General features: G+C 46.8%; 1 protein-coding gene and 1 long non-coding RNA gene across 3 annotated transcripts in view; one reads left to right on the plus strand and one right to left on the minus strand.

Annotated features, from left to right (window-relative positions):
• Positions 1-25,885, plus strand: part of ARID3B (AT-rich interaction domain 3B) — a 126,951-nt gene that overhangs the window by 37,149 nt on the left and 63,917 nt on the right. The gene's annotated exons all lie outside the window — the stretch shown is intronic.
• On the minus strand, positions 13-25,879 carry LOC136376591 (uncharacterized). 2 transcript variants are annotated; one of them, XR_010746202.1, is made up of 3 exons: positions 25,729-25,879; positions 25,264-25,390; positions 13-754 (listed from the first exon to the last, which is right to left on the minus strand). It is a non-coding gene; the product is annotated as an uncharacterized lncRNA (long non-coding RNA). The 2 variants fall into 2 exon arrangements; XR_010746203.1 differs by lacking the exon at positions 13-754 and adding an exon at positions 17,244-20,495.

A 25,885-nucleotide genomic window follows, 5' to 3' on the forward strand; every position in this document is an offset into this window, starting at 1 on the left:
TTGCTTTAAAGACAGAGGGTCCACCTGAGAAGGAGCCTAGGCAGCCTTGGGGGATAGAGAGCAATCCCCAGCTCACAGCAGGGAGACAGGACCTCAGCTCCATTGCCACGAGGCCATGGGTTCTCCCAACAACCACAGTGAGTTTAGAAGAGGTTCTTTCCCCAGATGTGTCAGGGAGGAGCTCAGCTGGGTGGACGCAGTGTGAGGCCCTGAGCAGAAAACCTGGATAGGCCCGGGTGTCTGGCCTGCAGCATCCCAAGAGAGCATGTGGTGCTGTTTTAAGCTCCCAAGTGCATGGTGGTTCGTTACATGCAGTAGAAAATAAATATACTTGGCTGCATGTAACTCTCAGGGAAGTCTGGAAATGGTGTCTGCCGCTGGGTATTTGTGTGCATTGTTAAATTTGGGGGCACCTGTAATGAAAGGAAGAGGAGAATGAGTACTGGGGGGATGCTGAGATGTTCCTCCTTGCTCCGGAAGCCTACACTGTCCAATACCTGTCAGTACAAAATACCCATTAGATCAGTGGTTCTCAACCTTTCTAATGCCGTGACCCCGCAATACAGTTCCTCATTTTGTGGTGACCCCAAACCAAAAAATAATTTTGGTGGCTACTTCATAACTGTAATTTTGCTACAGTTATGATTCGGAATGTAAATACCTGAAAAGCATTATGTATTTTCCAATGGCTTTAGGCGACCCCGCTGGGGTCACGACCCACAGGTTGAGAACCGCTGCATTAGATTTTGAAGACCTAGTATGGAAAAAAAAAAAGGAATGTAAAATATCTCATAAGGGCCCTGGCCGGTTGGCTCAGCGGTAGAGCGTCGGCCTGGCGTGTGGGGGACCCAGGTTCGATTCCTGGCCAGGGCACATAGGAGAAGCGCCCATTTGCTTCTCCACCCCCCCCCCTCCTCTCTGTCTCTCTCTTCCCCTCCCGCAGCCAAGGCTCCATTGGAGCAAAGATGGCCCGGGCGCTGGGGATGGCTCCTTGGCCTCTGCCCCAGGCGCTAGAGTGGCTCTGGTCTCTGCAGAGCGATGCCCTGGAGGGGCAGAGCATCGCCCCCTGGTGAGCAGAGTGTCGCCCCCTGGTGGGCGTGCCGGGTAGATCCCGGTCGGGCGCATGCAGGAGTCTGTCTGACTGTCTCTCCCCGCTTCAGAAAAATACAAAAAAAAAAAAAAAAATATATATATATATATATATATATATATATATATATATATATATCTCATAAGTTTATTTCATATGGATTACATTTTGAAGTAATATTTTTTGATATGTTGGATTAAATGAGATACAGCATACAGCATTAGCCTTAATTTCTTTCTTTCTTTCTTTCTTTTTTTAGATTTTATTTATTCATTTTTAGAGAGACAGGAGAGAGAGAAGGTAGGGAGGAGCAGGAAGCATCAACTCCCATATGTGCCTTGACCAGGCAAGCCCAGGGTTTCAAACCTGCGACCTCAGCATTCCAGGTCGAGGCTTTATCCCCTGCGCCACCACAGGTCAAGCATTAGCCTTAATTTCAACTTGCTTCTTTTTCACTTTTTTTTTTTCCCCCTGAAGCTGGAAACGGGGAGGCAGTCAGACAGACTCCCGCATGCACCCGACCGGGATCCACCCGGCATGCCCACCAGGGGGCGATGCTCTGCCCATCTGGGGCATTGCTCTGCCGCAATCAGAGCCATTCTAGCACCTGAGGCAGAGGCCACAGAGCCATCCTCAGCGCCTGGGCAAACTTTGCTCCAGTGGAGCCTTGGCTGCGGGAGGGGAAGAGAGAGACAGAGAGGAAGGAGAGGGGGAGGGGTGGAGAAGCAGATAGGTGCTTCTCCTGTGTGCCCTGGCCGGGAATCGAACCTGGGACTCCTGCACACCAGGCCAACGCTCTACCACTGAGCCAACTGGCCAGGGCCTTTTTAACTTTTTCAAAATTGGGTTACATCTGGCCTGACCAGGCGGTGGCGCAGTGGATACAGCATTGGACTGGGACATAGAGGAACCAGGTTCGAAATCCTGAGGTCGCTGGCTTGAGCGTGGGCTCCTCTGGTTTGAGCACAGCTCACCAGCTTGAACCCAAGGTTGCTGGCTTGAGCAAGGTGTCACTTGGTCTCTGTAGCATACACCCCCGCACACCCCCACCCTGGTGTAAAGCCAGTAGCCAGGGCCACCAACACAGCCGCCTGGCCTGCGCAGGTTCGCATTTGCTTAGGACAGATGGTAATGAAACAATGGAGCCAAGGACTGGTGGGCCATTAGCTTTAATCCTAGCTTGCACCCAGTGGGCAAGAAATACACACAGTGGGGAAACACTTCCCTTTCCATTCAGGGCTCCCAAAGCCACTGACTTATCCAAGTTTCCTAGAATCAAAGGTTTCTAGCTCACCAGACTTATTCACCTCTGTTCCCCATCTCCTTCTCTCTGCACAAACTGGCTTCTCTTTCAGCACTCTGCCATCTTGGCTGCTTTTCCTCTCCTCCACATGGCCTTTCTCTGCTCTCTTTTCTCTGCTCTCTTTCAGCATGGGCTCCTCTGCACCATTTTATAGTGTAGAAATCAAAACCTTTAATCCAATATACAAACAACAAAGTCTCTGATACAAAGCCACTTATCTGAGGCATAAATGGGATTCCTCATAAGACTGCACCACCCCCTATCATGCAACAGTCAAGGGTGTTGGGAAAAGCTTAGTTTTAAAACTAAGCCTTAGGCTATAAGGACCCTGCCTGCTTACAGCCTGTCCCCCATCTCCAATGCAAACTATAAGCGAGCAAACATACATATCATATTTGCAAACTTATTGGACCCACACCCGGTCAAGGCACATATGAGAAAGCAATCAATGAACAAGTATGGTACCACAACGAAGAATTGATGCTTCTCGCCTCTCTCCCTGTCTGTCTGTCCCTATCCCTCTTTCAGTCTCTCTCTCTGTTTCTGTCACAAAAAAATAAAATAAAAATAAAAATTGGGTTACATTTGTAACTTAAAATGATATATGTATTCATTCCCGGGTTTCGGCACCAAAAAAAAGATATATGTAGCTCTTAGTGTACTTTTATCAGATAATGACGCTATAAACTCTTTTGTCTGAACACTTTTTTACATGCACAAGAACTGAATTTAAAACTGCACTTTCGCCTGACCTGTGGTGGCACAGTGGATAAAGCATCGACCTGGAATGCTGAGGTTGCCGGTTCAAAACCTTGGGCTTGCCCGGTCAAGGCACATATGGGAGTCAAAGCTGCTTCCTGCTCCTCCCCCCTTCTCTCTCTCTCTCTCTCTCTCTCTCTCTCAAATGAATAAATAAATAAAAATAATTTAAAAAAAAAAGAAAAAACGGGAACAAATACAAAAAAAACAAAAAAAAACCTGCACTTTCTTTTTTTTTTTAATTTTATTTATTTATTTTTTACAGAGACAGAGAGTGAGTCAGAGAGAGGGATAGACAGGGGCAGACAGACAGGAACGAAGAGAGATGAGAAGCATCAATCATTAGTTTTCCATTGCGCGTTGCAACACCTTAGTTGTTCATTGATTGCCCTCTCACATGTGCCTTGACCACGGGCCTTCAGTAGACTGAGCAACCCCTTGCTGGAGCCAGCGACCTTGGGTCCAAGCTGGTGAGCCTCGCTCAAACCAGATGAGCCTGCACTCAAGCTGGCGACCTCAGGGTCTCGAACCTGGGTCCTTCTGCATCCCAGTCCGATGCTCTATCCACTGCGCCACCACCAGGTCAGGCACAAGAACTGAATTTAAAAAACAGCCTGTCCAGGCGGTGGCACAGTGGATAGAGAGTCAGACTGGGATGTGGAGGACCCAGGTTCAAGACCCCAAGGTCGCCAGCTTAAGCGCAGGCTCATCTGGTTTAAGCAAAGTTCACCAGCTTGGACCCAAGGTTGCTGGCTTGAGCAAGGGGTTACTCGGTCTGCTGAAGGCCCACGGTCAAGGCACATATGAGAAAGCAATCAATGACCAACTAAGGTGTTGCAATGAAAAACTGATGATTGATGCTTCTCATCTTTCTCTGTTCCTGTCTGTCTATCCCTATCTATCCCTCTCTCTGACTCTCTCTCTGTAAAAAAAAAAAAAAAAAAAAGATCTAAAAAACCCCCAAAACATTTATTTTTCCTATGCAACACAATGGGTTTAAAAAGGCAATGTTCCCATAAGAAATTATGGCAAAAAAGGGAGTGCCTACTTATACTCTGTAAACCTATTTTCCCAGATGACCTCCCTTCCCTAGTTGATGCACACGTGCAGAGAAGCTGATGGAGAGACTGGAAGGTCTCAGAAAGAAAGGAAGTGTATGACACTCAATGACCATTGTCATGGAGATGGAAATGGTGCTTACACCTACCTGATTCATCCCTTGAGACAGAGTATTTGTGTCTCAAGTCCCGAATGAAATCTAAGTTCTAGTAGCAAAGAGGTGGGGAGGGGTAGGGCTGTTATGTACAATAGGTAGACTTCACAACCTACCCTTATGGAAGCTCAGCCTCCCAGGGACACAGGTGTACTGCCCTCCAGTGGACTACGTTGGCACTTCAGGCAGGCCAATCAGACTCCTCCACTTCTTCCCACCTTCTTCACCTGGATCTCAGCAAGTCTCTGTCATCCCAGGCAAGAATTACCCTAAGAGATTCCTAGTTGATCTTCCTCCTTCCGCTCCTCTCCACAAGAATGATCTTTTAAAACCTGTGTCAGATCATGTTACTCCTCTGCTCAAAACTCAGAGGTAACTTTCCTTCTTACTCAAAGTTAAAGCCAGAGTCCTCACTGCCCTCACACCCTGACCTGTCACTTGAAGCCACATTGGGCTGCTTACTCTTTCTTTTTCTGCTGGTAGAGCACAGGAAGCATGCTCCTGTCTTGCGTCTGCTCTGTCTTCTGTCTACATGGGCTACTCCTTCATGGCCATGCACCACATCACTGTATCACTCTAATTTTCTTTTTATTCAGTGATAAAAGGGGAGGCAGAGAGACAGACTCCTGCATGTGCCCCAAATGGAGTCCACCCAGCCAGCCCACTAGGGGCGATGCTCAGCCCATCTGGGGCATTGCTCTGTTGCTCAGCAACTGAGCTCTTCTTAGCACCTGAGATGGAGGACATGGAGCCATTCTCAGTGCCCAGGGCTAACTCTTTTCAATCAAGCCATGGCTGAAGGAGGGAAAGAGAGAAAGAGAGAGAGAGAAGCAAGAGGGGGAGGGGTGGAAAAGCATATGGGCACCTCTCCTGTCTGCCCTGACCAGGAATTGAACCCGGGACATTCACACACTGGGCTGACACTCTACCACTGAGCCAACTGGCCAAGGCCCTAATTTTTTTTAAAAAGAGCCTTCTCCCACCATTCTATATCCTTCTCAACTGGAGTTTTATTTAAAAAAATTTTATTGATTGATTTGAGAGAGAGAGAGGAAGGGGAAGGGAAACAGAAACATTGATCTGTTCCTGTATGTGCCTTGACCGGGTTCAAACTCACAACCTTTGCAAATCAGGACAATGCTCTAACCAACTGAGCCATCCAGCCACAGCTCAACTGGATACTTTTTGCTTGTGTATAGCGTTTAACATCATTTGGCATATTGGTTATTTACTTGCCATATATATATATATATATATATATATGGCAAATAAATTATATATATATATACATATATATATATACATACATACATACATACATATAATCTATTTATTGCCTGTGTCCCCTATTGGAATGCATACTTCAAAACAGCAAGAGCCTCCACCCTGGCCAATTGGCTCAGTGGTAGAGCATAGGCCCGGTGTGTGGAAGTCCTGAGTTCGATTCTCAGCCAGGGCACACAGTGCCTGTCTGCTTCTCCACGCTTCCCCCTCTCCTTCCTTTCTATCTCTCTTTCCCTCCCACAGACAAGGCTCCATTGGAGCAAAGTTGGCCTGGGTGCTGAGGATGGCTCCATGGCCTCTACCTCAGGTGCTAGAGTGGCTCCAGTTGCAAAGGAGCAACGGCCCCAGATGGGCAGAGCATCGCCCCCTGGTGGGCTTGCCGGGTGGATCCCAGTTGGGCACCTGTGGGAGTCTGTCTGCCTCCCCACTTGTCACTTCAGGAAAATACAAAAAAAAAAAAAAAGACAAAACAGCAAGAGCCTGGTCATCCCCAGCATGTTGAACAGTGCTTAGCATGTAGTAGGTACTCAGAAATATCTGTTGGATAAATAAATGCAGCAGAATATGAACAGTGAACAGACACTATATACAGAGGTGGATTAAAGTTGGTTGAAGCCCCAGGAACAGAAGAAAATATTGGGCCCCTTAAAAAAAAAAAAAGACAGGGAAAATAAAAATACATGTTAACCCTATTTTTAAACAAATAAAAAATATTATGTACTATTAATGTTAAAATTGCACATATGGGCCCTGGCCGGTTTTCTCAGTGGTAGAGCGTCGGCCTGGTGTGCAGGAGTCCCGGGTTCGATTCCCAGCCAGGGCACACAGGAGAAGCGCCCATCTGCTTCTCCACTCCTCCCCCTCTCCTTCCTCTCTGTCTCTCTCCCCCTCCCGCAGCCGAGGCTCCACTGGAGCAAAGTTTGCCCAGGCGCTGAGGATGGCTCTGTGGCCTCTGCCTCAGGTGCGCCCCAAGATGGGCAGAGCATCGCCCCCTGGTGGACATGCCGGATGGATCCCAGTCGGGTGCATGCGGGAGTCTGTCTGACTGCCTCCCCGTTTCCAACTTCGGAAAAATACAAAAAAAAAAAAAAAAAAAAAAAAAATTGCACATATGAGCCTGACCAGGCAGTGGCACAGTGGATAGAGCGTCGGCCTGGGACACGGAAGACCCAGGTTTGAGACCCTGAGGTTGCCAGCTTGAGCATGGGCTCATCTGGTTTGAGCAAAGCTCACTAGCTTGGACCCAAGGTCACTGGTTTGAGCAAGGGGTCACTTCTGCTGTAGCCCCACGGTCAAGGCACATATAAGAAAGCAATCAGCCTGACCAGGTGGCGCAGTGGATAGAGCCTCGGATTGGGATGTGGAGGACCCAAGTTCGAGACCCCGAGGTTGCCAGCTTGAGCGCGGGCTCATCTGGTTTGAGCAAAGCTCACCAGCTTGGACCCAAGGTCGCTGGCTTGAGTAAGGGGTTACTCAGTCTGCTGAAGTCCCGTGGTCAAGGCACATATGAGAAAGCAATCAATGAACAATTAAGGTGTTGCAACAAAAAACTGATGATTGATGCTTCTCATCTCTCTCTGTTCCTGTCTGTCTATCCCTATCTATCCCTCTCTCTGACTCTATCTCTGTTAAAAAAAAAAAAAATTGCACATATGAAACCAAACTTGGTGTCAATAGAAAAAAGTGTAAAGTTGGGGTTTTGCGGGGCCCTTCAGAAGTCGGGGCTCAGGGTGTGTGCCTAGTGTGCCAGCCGTTAAATCCGCCTCTGACTATACAGCCTTCATTGTTTCACTCCTGGATATCAAAAATTGGATGTCACAAAATGATCAACTTTACACATTTATAGGAATATTAAAAGTTCCCATTATAATCCCTACAGAATTATTTGTTAAAGATTTTATTTGTTGATTTTACAGAGAGAAGAGTGGGTGTGGGGTAGAGAACGAGAAGAATCAACTCATAGTTGCTTCAGTTTATAGTTGTTCATTGATTGCTTGTTGTGTTTGCCTTGACTGGGCTAGCCTGGGGTTTCGAACCAGCAACCTTGGCCTTCCAGGTAAATGCTTTATCCACTGTGCCATAGCAGATCAGGCCAGTGCCAGGTAAATTAAATGCTAGAATCAAATTGGTACTTTTAGAACTCTAACATAAATTCAAATATTCCTAATTTTGTCCTCATGCCTCTATGAAGACATGTGACTGATTTCATTACAGTCAGAATTTATAGTGCACATTCTTTTTATTATTTTTTATTTTTTTATTTTTTTGTATTTTTCTGAAGCTGGAAACGGGGAGGCAGTCAGACAGACTCCGCATGTGCCTGACCAGGATCCACCCAGCATGTCCACCAAGGGGCGATGCTCTGCCCCTCCGGGGCGTCGCTCTGTCGCTAAGCGGCCAGAGCCACTCTAGCGCCTGGGGCAGAGGCCAAGGAGCCATCCCCAGCGCCCAGGCCATCTTTTGCTCCAGTGGAGCCTCGGCTGCAGGAGGGGAAGAGAGAGACAGAGTGGAAGGAGAGGGGGAGGGGTGGAGAAGCAGATGGGTGCTTCTCCTATGTGCCCTGGCCGGGAATCGAACCCAGGACTCCTGCATACCAGGCTGACACTCTACCACTGAGCCAACCGGCCAGGGCCATATAGTGCACATTCTTAATCCCTTTACTTAAAAAAAAAAAATAACATTTCATGGCTGGGACCTAGCGGAATAAGGAGGGATTAAGTATGGGAAGAGAGGGGGGCTCCGTGGTTAAGAGCGACATGTGGGAACCCAGGTAGTACAAGGCGGTTTCCACAGGGGTACAGGGATGTAGCAGTAGTTGCCCAGCCAAGAATGTCAAGAGTACAATCAGCCTGACCAGGCGGTGGCACAGTGGATAGAGCATCGGACTGCGATGCAGAGGACCCGGGTTCGGGACCCCGAGGTCGCCAGCTTGAGTGCGGGCTCATCTGGTTTGAGGAAAAAACCCACCAGCTTGAACCCAGGGTTGCTGGTTCCAGCAAGGGGTTACTCGGTCTGCTGAAGGCCCGCGGTCAAGGCACATGTGAGAGAGCAATCAATGAACAACTAAGGTGTTGCAACGCGCAATGAAAAACTAATGATTGATGCTTCTCATCTCTCTCCATTCCTGTTTATCCCTGTCTATCCCTCTCTCTGACTCACTGTCTCTGTAAAAAATAAATAAATAAAAATGGTTGCATTATTGAATGTATATTTAAAAAAAAAAAAAAAAAAAAAAAGAAGCTTGACCTGTGGTGGCGCAGTGGATAACGCGTCAACCTGGAAATGCTGAGATCGCCGGTTCGAAACCATGGGCTTGCCTGGTCAAGGCACATATGGTAGTTGATGCTTCCAGCTCCTCCCCCCTTCTCTCTCTCCCTCTCTCTCTCCTCTCTAAAAATGAATAAAGAAAAAAAGAAAGAAAAAAAAAAAGAGTCCAAGCAGTGAAGGGGCAACACGGTGGTGGCACAGGGTGCCAGGGACTGATAAAATAAGCAAGTGCAGTATTTTAAGGATAAAGGGATAATGGAAACCAAGTTTCTCCATATTAAAAAGTGAAAGGGCAAATGCATTAACAAAGAACCTAAAAGCCCTATGGGGTTGGAGCAGGCTGAGAATGGTTTTCATGTCATAGGAACTGGTGATTTCTGTGCCAGTGCTCACACACATGGTCCTGTAAAACATGTCTTCTCCAGACCTGTTGCTGGGACCCCAGTGACGGTTGACAGATATGGGAGTCATTTGGTCAGGTAAGACAAAAGTAATCCCTGACATGGTTACAGATAAGATCCAGAGATTCCCCATGCCCACTATGGTAAAAGTTACAGGAATGCCTAGGCATGTGGGGTATTGGTGAGCATTCATATCCCATTTGGCTCAGTTACTGCACCCCCTACATAACCTTATTAGAAAGCGGGTTCACTGGGATTGGGTGGAGCTGGCATAAGGTGCATTTGTAGTAGCTAAGAGAGCTGTCAAGATGACACAGGCCTTTAATGTGTTTGACCCTGCCAGGCCCTGTAAGCTTGATGTGCATGTAACCTCTGAGGGGTTTAGATGGGGCTTATGGCAAAGGACAGAGCGCCTGTGGTGACCTATTGGGTTTTGGTCCCAATTGTGGAAAGGCACTGAAGTCCATTACTCATTAGTGGAGAAACAGCTGGCAGCTGTGTATGCTGCCCTCCTGGCCACTGAGAGTATTACAACCACAGCACCAGTTACAGTCAAGGCCACATACTCTATTGCAGGATGGGTGAGAGACTGGCCAACAAAACCACGTAGTGGTATGGCCCAAACCTCCACCTTGGCCACGTGGGGTGCATACTTGCAACAGCGCTGTGCTCTTAGCACCAGCCCATTGAGGGCAGAACTGCAGGAAGTCTTGGGTCCAGTCACCTATGCAACCTTAGAGTCAGGTGCAGCTGGGGCTCAGGGGCAGAACCTGAAGTCAGTCCTTACCAGGAGGGGCAGACGCCCATCCCTGAGGATGCCTGGTATACTGATGCTTCCAGCAGGGCCCAACCTGCCAAATGGACAGCTATAGCCTTCCATCTGGCCACTGAGACTATTTGGATGGACATGGGTACAGGCCAAAGCAGCCAATGGGCAGAATTAAAAGCCATATGGAATTAAGAGCCCATAATGAATCTTCACTTTTGCTGGTTTGCACTGACAGCTGGGCTGTCTATCGTGGACTGACTCTTTAGATCACTACTTGGTACATTAACCAGTGGATGATAATGCACCATCCACTCTGGGGTCAGGTCATGTGGCAGGACTTATGGGAAATAGGACACCAGAAGTAGGTGACAGTATACCATGTCACGGGGCATGCCCCTCTAGCCCATCCTGGGGATGATGAGGCAGACACCTTGGCAAGGGTGCGGTGGTTAGAGACTGCACCTGCGGGTGATGTGGTACAGTGGCTCCACCAGGGTCTGCTCCATGCTGGACAGAAAACTATGTGGGCTACGATTAAGGCTTGGAACAACTTGCCTGTGTCCTATACAGAGGTACTTGCAGCCTGTGAGCAGTGTGCGGTATGTTCCAAGGAGCACCCTCGAAGACCACTGGTGTCACCTGGACAGATCCAGAGGGGTTGTGTTCCACTGACACGGTGGCAGATAGATGTCATTAGACACAAAAGTTGGACATGTACCAATATGCAGTCACCTGTGTGGATACTGCCACCGGTCTGCTTGCTGCTTTCCCTCCCTGTAACCCTGACCAGAGGGCAGTCATACAGGCTTTGGACCACCTGACTGCTGTGTATGGCCGGCTGCTGGTCCTTGAAAGTGACAATGGTACCCATTTTAGTGGTTGAGCAATGGGCTCAAGAGCTGAGGGTGGACTGGAAGTACCATGTCCCCTACCACCCCCAGGCTGCTGGTATCATTGAGTGGTATAATGGACTCTTTAAGGCAGGGACTGCGACAGGAGGGGGCACCGGCTCTCTTACTGGATGGACACGCTGCTTGTGGACAGTACTCTGGATTTTGAATGAGAGACATCATTGGCGGGGGGGGGGGGGGTGCACTTCAGCGAAGGCCCTCCTGCATTGGGCAGCTGCTCCCATCCAGTTGCAGATATACAGTGTAATGCCAGTGGCCAAGGCCAGGCAGGTTTACATTGGATTCGGTCAGACAGCTGAAAAACTGTGGAGCCAGAAAAGGTTGGGCCATTCTGTTTAATAAAGTCTCACAACGGCAGACAAGCACACAGGCAGGGGAACCACCTCCCAAGCAAACAAACAGCAAAAATGGCCACTCACAGTGGTGATCAGACAATCCACGCATCCACAATCCTCAATCTCTCTCGAGCACAAGCACCTGTAGCCTTATCTAGGCCATACACACATGGCACAACCATGCACTCACATACCAATCAGGCAAAGTGCTTGCAGCTGGTAACCCCATGAGCAAGCCTAACACAGCTGCCCCACTAACGCCAAACAGGGGACCCCCTTTGGTGAATGGTGGGGGCCTTTAGCAGCGGGCTGGTGCACCTTGATTTTCAGTCTTTACTGTTTCTACGAAATATGGATGTAATGTACCTCACTTCTTACACCGGGACCATCGCAGAAGATAACTGTCACATAGATTGTGAGGCAAGCCACCCTAAAGAGGTGGAGTGTAGGCAAAACAGTAGCTTGCTTACTGGTTTCCCGGCTGCAAGCACTTCGCGTGATTAGTGCATGAGCATGTGGCAGAAGCCATGTGTGTGTCTCCATGAAAAGCTATGGGTGCTTTTCCTCGGTGGTGATTCTCCCAGATTGCTCTCCTTCCACTGTGAGGTGTGGTTCCGATTCCCTCAGCCACCACAGTGAGTGAGGGGTGGTGTTCCAGATCCCTTTGCCCTTCACTGCAAAGTATTCCTTTGCTTATTTGCTTGCCCATTTTTGTGAGCCTCCAGTAGATAAGTAATGGCCTGACATTTTGGGATCCACATTTCCTCTACCATCTGCCTGAATCCAATGTGAACCTGCCTGGCTTTGACCACCAGTGTTACAAAAGCAATCGTGGAATTTTGGTAGATGAACATTATGAAGACTCCCTTTCCTGTCAAGTTCCCAGATCAGATCCGATTTTACTGTTTAGGAGAAATACTCTCGTCAGTGTTCTCCTTTTCCCCTGATTCTGCCCTCTGCCCAGTCCTCCCTGAGCCATTCTCCCTGGCTAGTAGCATAGGAAGCATGTCCTCCTTAGGGAAAACCCGACTGTCTCTAATCTTTTGCTGATATCCTGTGTTCTGGTTCTTTCAGTGGGCACTCTGCAGTGGAGGCACAGGTCAGCCGCATGCCCTGTATGGCCTGGTTTCACTTTCTGACTCAGGACCCCACACAGCTTCTTTCAGCAAACCACAAAGCTAATGTGCAACCATACTGATTCTCTGTGGCCCACTACTGTAAAGTTTATTCTGAAAAATAGACTCACATGGTTACTACTCAAATATTTGCATTGATAGGAGAAATATAACATGGGGTTAACAGCACAAAGTGTAGTTGGACAGCCCTGGGTTCAAACCTCAGCTGCCACCAATAACATGTGACCTGATCTTGGGCAAGTTACTTAACTTCTATAGGTATTAAGTTTTCTCACCTGTAAAACGGGGGTTATTGTGAGGGTTGAAGGGTAATATAAGTGCTCAGTGCATAACTATCGGTACTGTCGAATTTTCCTGAATACGTGTGTTTTCCTAAGAAAGCAAAAGTTAAACTTGAGCCTGAGATTAGGACATGTTTTAGAACTATCTTTATTGTTAAGATGGAAAATTGGTTTTCAAAAGATTAAATCATCAATTTTTTTTTTCCAAAATGATTTTACTTTACGTATCCTGTAATTCACTAGCTTTTTTATAATCCTACCACTGACTTCCCATGTGAGAAGTACTGATTTCATTTTTTTAAATGGCTATAACCATTTCTCTTTGGGTAACTATTCACTTGTAATAAGAGGAGAGCCCTCAAACTTTGTGATTCATTCATTTTAATGATTTTGTGTCAAACTATCAGGGTTAGGTTGTATCAGGTTGGTGATGATCCCGTATTGTAGGTGCAGGACATCTGGTCACTGCACTTGCCGTGCTATAACCAATGCTAATGCAGATTCAGAGGCATCCCAGGCTTTAGGGAGTGAGAGAGAAAGAGCAGTAGAAAACATAAACAAACACAAATATCAGTCTCTTTCCACATGGGTTCCAGAAGGGAGACTAGAGGGCTGAACTGTCCATATTAGGAAATAACTGATTGCCTTGTGACCAAGTGTTAAACTAAGCATTTTGCCCCCCCCCCTTTTTTTGGTGGGGATGTGGGGTCTGGGGCTGAAGTATGTAAGGGAGTTGGTAGGAGGACATTATAATTGTATCAGTTAGCTTTATAACCACTTTAGTATCATCCGACTTAATCTCAGAGCAGTTATAAGCACCCTAAAATCAAAATTTCTGGCCTGACCTGTGGTGGCGCAGTGGATAAAGCGTCAACCTGGAAATGCTGAGGTTGCCGGTTCAAAACCCTGGGCTTGCCTGGTCAAGGCACATATGGGAGTTGATGCTTCCTGCTCCTCCCCCCTTCTCTCTCTCTCTCTCTCTCTCTTTCTCTGTCCCCTCTCTATAATGAATAAATAAAATCTTAAAAAAAAAATTAAAAAAAAAATAAATAAATAAAATCAAAATTTCACTTTAACTGGGGAGACTGGAAACACCCAGCTATGTTTTTCACAATGAAATTTCTCAAGCAGAGTCCCAAAAGAGGTTCTGTATTAATCCCCAAAACTGCAGCAGGATTAAAAAAACATGTGTTCATGTGTTTGACTCAATCAAAACATTCAACACATGCTCTTGCTATAAAGTAGTAAATGAGGGCCTGGGGTGTAAACAGCCTTTTCAACCTTGCTAGTACTGAGTATATGTATTTTATCTTAATAAAATATCAGGAACTCCCATCATGTATATGTGCTGTTTGGGGACAATAAAGATACTGAGCCAGGAGCCCAAAACCCTCAAACCTGACAAAAGCAAGTGCTCCCCACCTTGTATTTAGGAAGCTTTTCCACTTAAGTTCCCCCAGGACACCTTGCCTCCACTGAGCTCCCGTTTCCAAAATACTTGCCTGGTATCCTGAGAAGCTCTACATTTTCCTCTTAAAATTTACTTTTTTTTTTCAAGTCTTAGAGAACAACGTTACGGACAGAAAATGCATTACTGTCCTTGATAACTCCACATTCACTGTTGGTGCTTGAAAGTAAAGGTTTTGGATGGATGTAATGCCCCTGGGCATGTGTAAGGTCTGTGAACACACCGACATCAATTAGCTGGCCCCACGGTTCTTCCTGCTAACCAAGCTCACTGCCGGACAGCTCAGCTCAGGCACCCGCTCCGTAGCCTCACCAGCATTTGTTCTAAATTTGGTTTCTAACTGCTGTCAGATGGAGGGCCAGATAGCTTCTAAAGAGCCCCAACCTATGTAGATGTAATTCCAGGGCAGATGGCTAGCACTGCCTCCTGCCCTTCTGTCCTGGCAGTGTGTGGGACGCTGAGTGCTGGGGCCACCACAGAAGCCTGGGTGGAGCTTTGCAATGACAGCTTTCAAATAAGTATCAAAGACAGTGACATGCTCCAATGTATTCAAAATTGAATCACTTTGGGATGGGCCTTTTAACCTGGAGGTCTGACCTCTTCTATTCCCAGGTGAGCAAAAACATATAGTCCAGGCCGTTCTCAGAATGCTGGCAAGTCCCAGAGTCACAGGATTAGAAAGGACTGTGCAGTGAGGAGAGCTGCCTGCAGGAGGATGCTGGTTGCCCACTGGTAGGAGGCTTCACTACTTAGAAGACCTTCAAGTTCAGCTTTGGGCCCCACTAACTAGGTACTGGTATGCCCTCAGGGTGGAGGGTTGACTGGCTTGTGGAGGCTGACACAGCATATAACTCAGGACATCAGATGCCAAGTACCAGTTGCCTGATTCAAATTATGAAGTTTTGCAAAAGAAAGAATCCAGGAGTTAGTCTGATGGGCAGTGCTCCTTTCCCCCCTTCCCCCACCTGAGAAAACACTGGACACAGAAAGAGGTCCTCTCAGGAATGTGTAGACTTGACACACCCCTTTCAGGCTTCCCCTTGGACTGTCACATTCCTCCTTTACAGGGTCACTACCAGTTGTTGGCAGAGGCTTTAACACATGCTAATAGAGGTACCCAGAGGCTATACCTTGATCTCAGGACAAGAGAAACCTTACTATTCAGGGTACATTTTAATTTTCCATTGCAGTATAAGGTACAGTAATGGTAGGACAGGCCTCAGGGTTATCAACCCTGGAAAACTTTATATGTTTCCAGAGTCCCAAAAGTGATAACCCCCTCATGCTAAAACTCCAAATCTCATTAAGAAGGGCACAATTACATCAATAACATTGGCTATCATAAACACAAACTAGAGGCGTTTTCCCTTCCGTGTTCTTAGCTTTTATGCCCTGTACATTTAAGATTAAATTGATATCAACACACACACACAAATGATACCCAATATTGATACAATTCAACCTTTATTTTAAAAACGTCTTGAGTGCCTGACCTGAGCTGGCGCAGTGGATAGTGTTGACCTGGAACGCTGAGGTTGCCAGTTCAATACCCCAGGCCTGCCTGGTCAAGGGACATACGAGAAACAATTACTTCTTGTTCTTCCCCCACTGCCCCTTTCTCTTTCTCTCCCTCCTCTATCTAAAAAAAAGAAAAAGAAAAATCAATCAATAAAAAAGTCTTGGCCCTGGCCAGTTGGCTCAGCGGTGGAGCGTCGGCCTGGCGTGCGGGGGACCCGGGTTCGATTCCCGGCCAGGGCACATGGGAGAGGCGCCCATTTGCTTCTCCACCCCCCCCCTTCCTCTCTGTCTCTCTCTTCCCCTCCCGCAGCCGAGGCTCCATTGGAGCAAAGATGGCCCGGGCACTGGGGATGGCTCCTTGGCCTCTGCCCCAGGCGCTAGAGTGGCTCTGGTCGCGGCAGAGTGACACCCGGAGGGGCAGAGCATCGCCCCCTGGTGGGCAGAGCGTCGCCCCTGGTGGGCGTGCCGGGTGGATCCCAGTCGGGCGCATGTGGGAGTCTGTCTGGCTGTCTTTCCCCGTTTCCAGCTTCAGAAAAATACAAAAAATAAATAAATAAATAAAACCATGAAAAAAAATAAAAAAAAAAAAGTCTTAAGTATCAGTTATTTTTGATTGCAAAACAAATCATCTCAATACTTATTGGTTTAGCTTTCAAACAATAAACATTATTTTTCATTGGTCTGTGGGTTCTCTGGGGGTTTCTACCTGTCTGGGCCAGCACAGCGGAGCCTAAACGATCTACAGTGGCCTGGCTCACAAACCTGGTAGTTGGCAAGCTAGTGACCTAAGGCAGTGGTCCCCAACCTTTTTTGGGCCACGGACTGGTTTAATGTCAGAAAATATTTTCACGGACCAGCCTTTAGGGTGGGACGGATAAATGCACAAAATAAAATTATGCGACCGGTGTAAAAACTGGTATTTTTAAATATAACTGTCGAACTTATGATATTTATTGGGCTAAATTAAAGGAGGAATGAGCATGTCCTCATTATTTCAGGCTGTACTTAAATTTGTTATTCTGACAACATTTCATGTCTGACATCAATATGTAATATGACAGGTTCAGGGCCGCTACCAATCATGAACCTACGACAATAAAAATAAACATGAATTCACTGTGTACCCGTATGCAACTTTATTAGAAGCGTCCTCTTGGCCCTGGGCGGTTGGCTCAGCGGTAGAGCGTCGGCCTGGTGTGCAGGGGACCCGGGTTCGATTCCCGGCCGGGGCACATAGGAGAAGCTCCCATTTGCTTCTCCACCCTCCCTCTCCTTCCTCTCTGTCTCTCTCTTCCCCTCCCGCAGCCAAGGCTCCACTGGAGCAAAGATGGCCCGGGCGCTGCGGATGGCTCCTTGGCCTCTGCCCCAGGCGCTAGAGTGGCTCTGGTCTCGGCAGAGTGACGCCCCGGAGGGGCAGAGCATCGCTCCCTGGTGGACAGAGTGTCGCCCCTGGTGGGCGTGCCGGGTGGATCCCAGCCGGGCGCATGCGGGAGTCTGTCTGTCTCTCCCCGTTTCCAGCTTCAAAGAAAAAAAAAAAAGAAGCGTCCTCTTAACATTGCACCAACAACATAAAATGAGTAACATCCTCTCTGCTTCCAAACACTTTCCAGTCGCTATGGTAACATTTAAACATGCCTTAAAAATAAGATACAACACAAAAACAAATAGTGTGTCCGTAAAGTCATGGTGCACTTTTGACCAGTCACAGGAGAGCAACAAAAGATGATAGAAATGTGAAATCTGCACCAAATAAAAGGAAAACTCTCCCAGTTTCATACCTATTCAGTGCAGTTTGATGTGGGCTCACGCACAGATTTTTTAGGGCTCCTTAAATAGCTATCCCATATAGCCTCTACAGACTCGTCACTGACTGATGGCCTACCAGAACGGGGTTTCTCCACCAAACTGCCGGTTTCCTTCAAATGCTTATCCCACCAAGTAATGTTATTCCTATGTGGTGGCACTTCATTATAAATGCGCTGATATTCACGTTGCACTTTGGTCATGGATTCGAATTTAGCGAGCCACAGAACACACTGAACTTTCCTCTGTACCATCCACATCTCGACTGGCATGGCCGTGGGCTGCTCCGCTGTATACATGGTGTTACGTCATCATCTGCGCATGCACACATGCTGCCACATCATCCTACAGAAACTGGGAGGGTTTTCCTTTTATTTGGTGCAGATTTCACATTTCTATCATCTTTTGTTGCTTTCCTGTGACCGGTCAAAAGTGCACCATGACTTTACGGACACAGTATATAAAGTGCATGAAAAATACAACTCACCATTGTTATGAATATTGTAAGTTAAGGTTTATTATGTTTATATAGAATGAGAGATAGTAGCCTATCTCTCAACAACCATAACGCTAAGTCAGTGGGAGTCCTGAGCTTGTTTCTCTGCAACTAGAGGGTCCCATCTAGGGCTAATAGGAGACAATGACACCCGAAGTGTGTTGCTTATGTCCAGTCTATTCCGTAATTTTGTTTTGGTTCCTGTTACTGCAGAAAATCCCGCTTCACACAAATAGGATGTCGGAAATGGCAACAGGGTTTTTAGTGCTTTTGTGGTGATCTCGGGGTATTCTGCCATGACTTTAATCCAGAACACGGGCAGAGTTGTAGTCTCGAACATATTTTTAAGGCCACCATCATTTGCGATCTCCAGTAGTTGATCCCCTTCTTGCATAGACACGCTGGATTCACCTGGTTTGTTGACAAATGGATTGCGGATCCACTCCTTGGCAATTCGTAGGTCTTTTGTGGTTGGAAAGTAGCGTTCAAACTCTTTTAAAAGCAAATACAGGTGATCGTGCACCAGCTGGGACAATGAAGGCTTGAGCTCAGTCTCTTCCAAAATTCCTGCGAATGTTTGAAACATGTCAAATATATTTCTGTTCAAGCGTTGTCCCCACAAATCCAGTTTGGCTTTAAATGCAGCTACTTTATCTGCCAACTTGAAGACAGTTGTCATTTTCCCCTGAAGTGACCAATTGAGTTCACTGAGGAGGTTAAATATGTCACACAAGTAAGTGAGTTTTGAGACCCATTCTTTGTCACTGAAATGTGCTGCTAGCAGTGACTTTTTTTCTGAGAGACATTTCTGCAGCAGCTCTCGTAATTCAAACACTCTGGCCAGGGACCTTCCTCAGGATAACCATCTTATTTCTGTGTATAAGAGAAGGTGTCTGTGCTCCGCGTTCATTTCTTCACAAAGCTGCTCGAACAGGCGCGAGTGAAGAGCGTGTGCTTTGATGTGGTTAATAACTTTAATGACATCATTCAATACGCTATTAAGTTCCGGTGGTATGTTTCACTAGCCAGCATTTCCCTGTGAATGACACAATGCGTAGACTCAGATTCAGGTGCAACCTCCTTAATGCGAGTAGTTAAACCAGACATCCTTCCGGTCATGGCAGCAGCTCCATCTGTGCATATGCCGACACAAAAAGACCATTTCAGTTTTCCTGATATATAGTCATCCAGTGATTTAAATAGTTCTGCGGCTGTGGTTTTGGTTGGCAATGATAGTGTACATAACATATCCTCATGCACATCCTCTTGATAAAGATAACGCATGTAAACAAGTAGCATTGCCTTGTTGTCAATATCTGTAGATCCATCAACCTGGAGAGCATACCACGGTGACTTATTAATCCTTTCCAACAATTGTGATTCAATGTCCTCTGCTATTTCCTCAATGCGCCATGTGACAGTGGTAGCCAAGAGGCATCTGTGCTATCTTTTTTTTTTTTTTTTTTTTTTACTTTTCTGAAGCTGGAAACGGGGAGGCTGTCAGACAGACTCCCGCATGCGCCCGATCGGGATCCACCGGCATGCCCACCAGGGGGCGATGCTCTGCCCATCTTGGGGCATCACTCTGCCGCAATCAGAGCCATTCTAGCGCCTGAGGCAGAGACCATGGAGCCATCCTCAGCGCCCGGGCAAACTTTGCTCCAATGGAGCCTTGGCTGTGGGAGAGGAAAAAGAGAGACAGAGAGGAAGGAGAGGGGGAGGGGTGGAGAAGCAGATGGGTGCTTCTCCTGTGTGCCCTGGCCGGGAATCGAACCAGGGACTCCCGCACGCCAGGCCGACGCTCTACCACTGAGCCAACCGGCCAGGGCCTGTGCTATCTTTTTAACTGCAGCCTCTCCTAGAAGTTCACGACAAATGTCTTTAGTGGCTGGAAGGATCAATTCTTCACCAGTGGTGAATGGCTTCTTGGCCTTAGCAACATGATTAGCCACCAAGTATGATGCTCTCAGTGCACTTGCATTTATTGATGTAGTGGCCACCAGTAATTGTTTCTGTCCTTCTTGTTCATGCTTTTTTCTTTCAAAATACTCAGAAGGCTTGTCTTTTAAAGTAGGGTGCTTGGTCTTTAAGTGGAGAAGCAGTTTTGAAGGCTTCATTGCCTCATTACTTAGCCGGTAGCCACATATGCGGAGCAGCCTTGGTGTGCGAGAATCACCAGTTGCGATAAATCCATACTTCAAGTAAGACTCCTGGTATTGTCTGTTAAATGAAGCCTTTTTTTCTTTGAGATCGTAGGTTCTTCTTCTGTTTCCTCACTGGCCCTTTTCCACTTCGCAAAAAAACTTTTGATGGAATTCTGTTTTTCACTCATTTTGCTAGTTTATGGGTTTAATTTTAGCAGCAACGTATCACGTGACCGAGACAAGCCTCAAGAGTGAGTCTTAGATGGATGTAACAGAGGGAATCTGGTCATTTAAAAAAAATAAAACATCGTTCAGACCTAAATATAAATAAAATGGAAATAATGTAAGTTATTTATTCTTTCTCTGCGGACCAGTACCAAATGGCCCACGGACCGATAGCAGCCTGTGGCCCGGGGGTTGGGGACACTGATCAAAGGGGTCATGCTCAAATCTGGCAGTTGGTTAGTCAGATGGGATGATAGCCACGTCTTTCATCATCCACCAGGTTAGCAGTAAGTTTTTCACAAGTTGGAGAAAAAGTTCCTAGCGGCAGAAGAGAGCCAATCATAATTGTAGGCATTTTTTAAGACCCCGTCCTCCCCCCCCCCCCCCCCGCCTTGTATCAGAGCCTCGATTCAGGGAATGGAGATACAGACTAGACCTCTTGAGAGAAGCTGAAAAATACCCTAGGTCCACAGTTAACATTAATACATTCTGCGAACTTTAAGCAAAACGATGTATAGCAAAACCAATTTACCATAAGCTAGTTGATATAAAGAGTTAAGTTCCTGACCCTGGCCGGTTGGCTTAGTGGTAGAGCGTCAGCCTGGCGTGCGGGAGTCCTGGGTTCGATTACTGGCCAGGGCACACAGGAGAAGCACCCATCTGCTTCTCCACCCCTCCCTCTCTCCTTTCTCTGTCTCTCTTTTCCCCTCCCGCAGCCGAGGCACCATTGGAGCAGTTTGCCTGGGCGCTGAGGATAGATCTGTGGCCTCTCCCTCAGGCGCTAGAATGGCTCTGATTGCGGGGGCGTTGCTCTGTTGCAACCGGAGACATTCTAGTGCCTGAGGCAGAGGCCATGGAGCCATCCTTAGCACCCAGGCCAACTTTGCTCCAATGGAGCCTTGGCTGCGGGAGGGGAAGAGAGAAATAGAGAGAAAGGAGAGGGGGAAGGGTGGAGAAGCAGATGGGCGCTTCTCCTGTGTGCCCTGACCAGGAATCAAACCTGGGACTTCCACACGCCCAGCCGATGCTCTACTGCTGAGCCAGCCAGCCAGGGCGACAGAGCATTTTTAGGAAGGAGAGAGAAAAGATCACTTGGGTTGCAATGAGGACAGTAATTCTAGAAGCTTTGATAGGAAGGGAAACACTGAGATTGACTTTAGTCACAGAGTATAGGGTCAATGGATACGTTTATCTGTTGTTTTTTAAAGCAAAAGATGGTTGAAACTAGACCTTGTTTGAATAGTGATGGAAGAATCCAGTATTTCAAGAGGTTAAAGCCCTGAGAAATGGGAAGGTAAACTTCAGCACACATGGAAGTTTGGCTAAAAAAATATATATCATACAATAAAATTGACTGTATTTTTATTATACAATTTTACTGATATAAACACATATAAATTCATATAACTGTCACCACAACCAGGACACAGAAGCGTTCCATCACCCCAACCCCTATTCTGCTATCCCTTTATAGTCACTCACTCTTCCACTGCTAACTCCATCATTATAGTTTCCATCTTTTCAGGTGTGTCATTTTGAGACTAGTTTCTTTCATTAAGTTGTTGTACCCCAAGTTATTGGTTATATCAATACTTTATTCCTTTTTACTGCTGAACAGTATTCCATTCAGATTAGCTTCTGAGAGTATTCCCTGGGTCAGAAAATGATATCAATGTTGTACCAGTTACTTGGGCCAAAAACCTTGGCATCATCCTTGACCCTTCTCTCACCTGTACACCCAATCATTAGCAAATCCTGGTGGCTTTCCTTTCAAAATACACCTGGAATCTGACCACTTCTCACCACCCCGACTGCTGGCATCCAGTTCAGGTCACTATCCTCTTCTGTCAGGATTAGAGCTTCCACTCTTATCCCCTACCCATACAGTCTATTCTTCACACAACAGCCAGAATTTTCCTTTTAGAGACTTAAATCTGTCCTGACCAGTGGTGGTGCAGTGGATAACACACTGACCTGAAATGCTATACCAGTTCGAAACCCGAGGCCGCCATTTCAAAGCCAAGGTCACCAACTTGAGTGTGGGGTCATCAACAGGTGTGCAGGGTAGACGGGAAGGCGCTGGCTCAAGTTGAGCCTAAGGTTGCCAGTTTGATCTCCAGTCAAGATGCATACGAGCAACAATAAAAGCAAAACTAAGTGGAGCAATCAGTTGATGCTTCTCTCTCTCCCTTTCCCTTTTTCTCTCAGAAAAAAAAAATTGTAATAATATTAATAATAGAGACTTAAGTCTGATCAAGTCATTCTTCTGCTCAAAATGCTCCAGTGACTTCAGTGGCAACAATACAAAGATGTCATCATGGCCTGCAAGGCCCTCTACCTCTCTGATCTCATCTCCTACCACTCTCTATCAATGTCAATAGTGGTTTCCTTGCTATTCCTATATGTCAAGCACATTCCTGCCTCAGATTATTTGAATTTGCTGTTGCCTTTGTCTGGACCACTCTTTCCTTAGATATCCACATGGTTCACTCCCATCAAGTCAATTCGTTTCTGCTTAAATGTCCCTTATCAATGAGTTCTCTAACATCTAATATATTAATACCAGCTACTTGACACCACTGTCTAAACCAGGGGTCCCCAAACTACGGCCCATAGGCCGCATGTGGCCCCCTGAGGCCATTTATCTGGCCCCCTCCGCACTTCCGGAAGGGGCACTCTTTTATTGGTGGTCAGTGAGAGGAGCACAGTATGTGGTGGCTCTGCAAAGCACAGCGTCGCTCACATACAGTACTACTTCCGGTGACACAGGATGCACGCGTCAGGGCTCCAGAAGCGCGTCATATCACTTGTTACGGCTAGCAGTGACAAATATGGAATGGGACATTGACCGTCTCATTAGCCAAAAGCAGGCCCATAGTTCCCACTGAAATACTGGTCAGTTTGTTGATTTAAATTTACTTGTTCTTTATTTTAAATATTGTATTTGTTCCCGTTTTTTTTTTTTTTTTAATTTAAAATAAGATATGTGCAGTGTGCATAGGGATTTGTTCATAGTTTTTTTTATAGTCTGGCCCTCCAACGGTCCGAGGGACAGTGAATTGGCCCCCTGTGTAAAAAGTTTGGGGACCCCTGGTCTAAACCTTAACCTGCTTTGTTCTTCTTCATAGCACATATCCCTTCATAGTAGGTATCTACACTGCTCACAAAAATTAGGATATCAGGGAATGTGCAGATACTCCAGTACTTTCAGCCTTTTGTATAATGCCTTTTCACCAATGAAATAAAAGTTGGTTTTGCATCTCATTTGCATAATCAAACAACTTTCTTTGACTTGTTTGCTTTTCTGATGTTGCTTAATAAAAATCAAATGCTCGCCTGACCAGGCGGTAGCGCAGTGGATAGAGCGTTGGACTGAGATGTGGAAGGACCCAGGTTCGAGACCCCGAGGTCGCCAGCTTGAGCGCGGGCTCATCTGGCTTGAGCAAAAAGCTCACCAGCTTGGACCCAGGGTCGCTGGCTCCAGCAAGGGGTTACTCAGTCTGCTGAAGGCCCGCGGTCAAGGCATATATGAGAAAGCAATCAAGGAACAACTCAGGTGTTGCAATGCACAACGAAAAACTAATGATTGATGCTTCTCATCTGTCTCCATTCCTGTCTGATTGTCCCTGTCTATCCCTCTCTCTCTCTGTCTCTGTAAAAATATTAATTAAAAAACAAAGAAACAACTTTTTAAAAAAAATTAATCAAATGCTCTTTTATCGTTTCATATTCATTTTAAAATATCCCCTAATTTTTGTGAGCAGATTTGTTTCTCTGTCTTCTTACACTACAAAGATCCTTTAGGACAAGGAAACTTTGTTCAACTTTCAACAAGTACCTACATGGGTGCCTTGCCTGGCATATAGTGAAAGTATAAATTATAGGAAGGACAGGATGGGAATCCATGCAGATTTCTAGACTTCAAAGCATTTTCTGTTACTTATATGTGTAGTAAAATAACCAGGGAGAAAGGGTACTGTAAGTGTTGGGTTAGGGATCTGCAGAGACAGTGGAGAGCAAGTTAACTAGAAAAATATAGTGAAATTCCCAGATACTCTTAGCAGTCTGTTTAAGGTTGAAATGATTAACTTAGTGATGCCAATCTGTTCAGCAGGACAATTTTCTATGAGGAGGCACAGGCATGGAGAGGCATGGAGAGGCATGGAGAAGCATGTCGGTCCATCCAGGGTAGAAGACTTAGTTGGAGAGAAAGGTGTTGGACAGGCTTAAGAACGTGAGCAGGATTGTACCGATGTACTGTTATATCTGAGGTGGATAAGAAGGGAAGTGAAGAGTGAGATTAAGTACAAGCTTTCATTCTGATAAGGTGAAAAAAACAAACAGTTACGATGAAGTTCTTGTGCTGTCAAGTCACAAGGGTATCAGGCTGGGGTTGGACATGTTCCAATGACTGTTCTAAGTTTTTTTTTGTTTCTACAGAGACAGAGAGAGAGTCAAAGAGAGATAGGGACAGACAGACGGGAACGGAGAGAGATGAGAAGCATCAATCATCAGTTTTTCATTGCTAAACCTTAGTTGTTCATTGATTGCTTTCTCATATGTGCCTTGACCGTGGGCCTTCAGCAGACCGAGTAACCCCTTGCTCGAGCCAGCGACCTTGGGTCCAAGCTGGTGAGCTTTCGCTCAAACCAGATGAGCCCGCACTCAAGCTGGTGACCTCGGGGTCTCGAACCTGGGTCCTCCGCATCCCAGTACGATGCTCTATCCATTGCGCCACCGCCTGGTCAGGCTGATCTAAGTTTTTGACTGGGATTGGGAAGCTGATGTAAGGGTGGCTGGAGATGACGCAAGGATGTTAAATAGGTTGTCCTCGTGGATTAGGAAAGGATCAATACTGGCCCTGGCCGGATGGCTCGGTTCGTTAGCGCATCCTCCCGAAGAGCAGAGATTGCTAGTTGGATCCCCGGTCTGGGCACATACAGGAACAGCTGTTCCTGTCTCTCTCCTCCTCTTTTCCTTCCTCTCTCTAAAATCAATAAAGTAAACATTAAAAAAGAAGAAATTATCAAGACGAGAGACAGAGGAGAGAGAGCATGGCAAGGGGCTGGATGCACAAATACGCAGACGCGCTCTACAGAGGCGGTTAAATGGGTGGGGAGTCTCGAGAGTCAGCGTCGGAGAGCATGATGACAGTACATACTCGGCACAGAGTCCCGCTTAGCCACCCGGGGTGTGAGGCGGGGTCCCAGGGATGCCTCAAGGGACAGCCAGGTTTCAGTACAGGAAGGAATGGAGTTCAGAGAAAAGCTAACAGGTTAGCAGGGATCGCAGAGGAAGGACCTGCCATCCCTGTCCTTTACTCACCTTCCTCCCTACTTGCCACTCGCGCCACATCAACCTCCGCAACCAGACCATGCGCAGAAGAACCGCAAGAACAGCGGTCTCTTCCAACTCCCCGCGGAAGTGCGCTCACCGGAGGTCGCCCGTGGTCGCGCTTTCCTATTGGCGAAATCTTCCGCCA

This window comes from Saccopteryx leptura, chromosome 6, assembly GCF_036850995.1.
Source record: "Saccopteryx leptura isolate mSacLep1 chromosome 6, mSacLep1_pri_phased_curated, whole genome shotgun sequence".
NCBI lineage: Eukaryota > Metazoa > Chordata > Mammalia > Chiroptera > Emballonuridae > Saccopteryx > Saccopteryx leptura.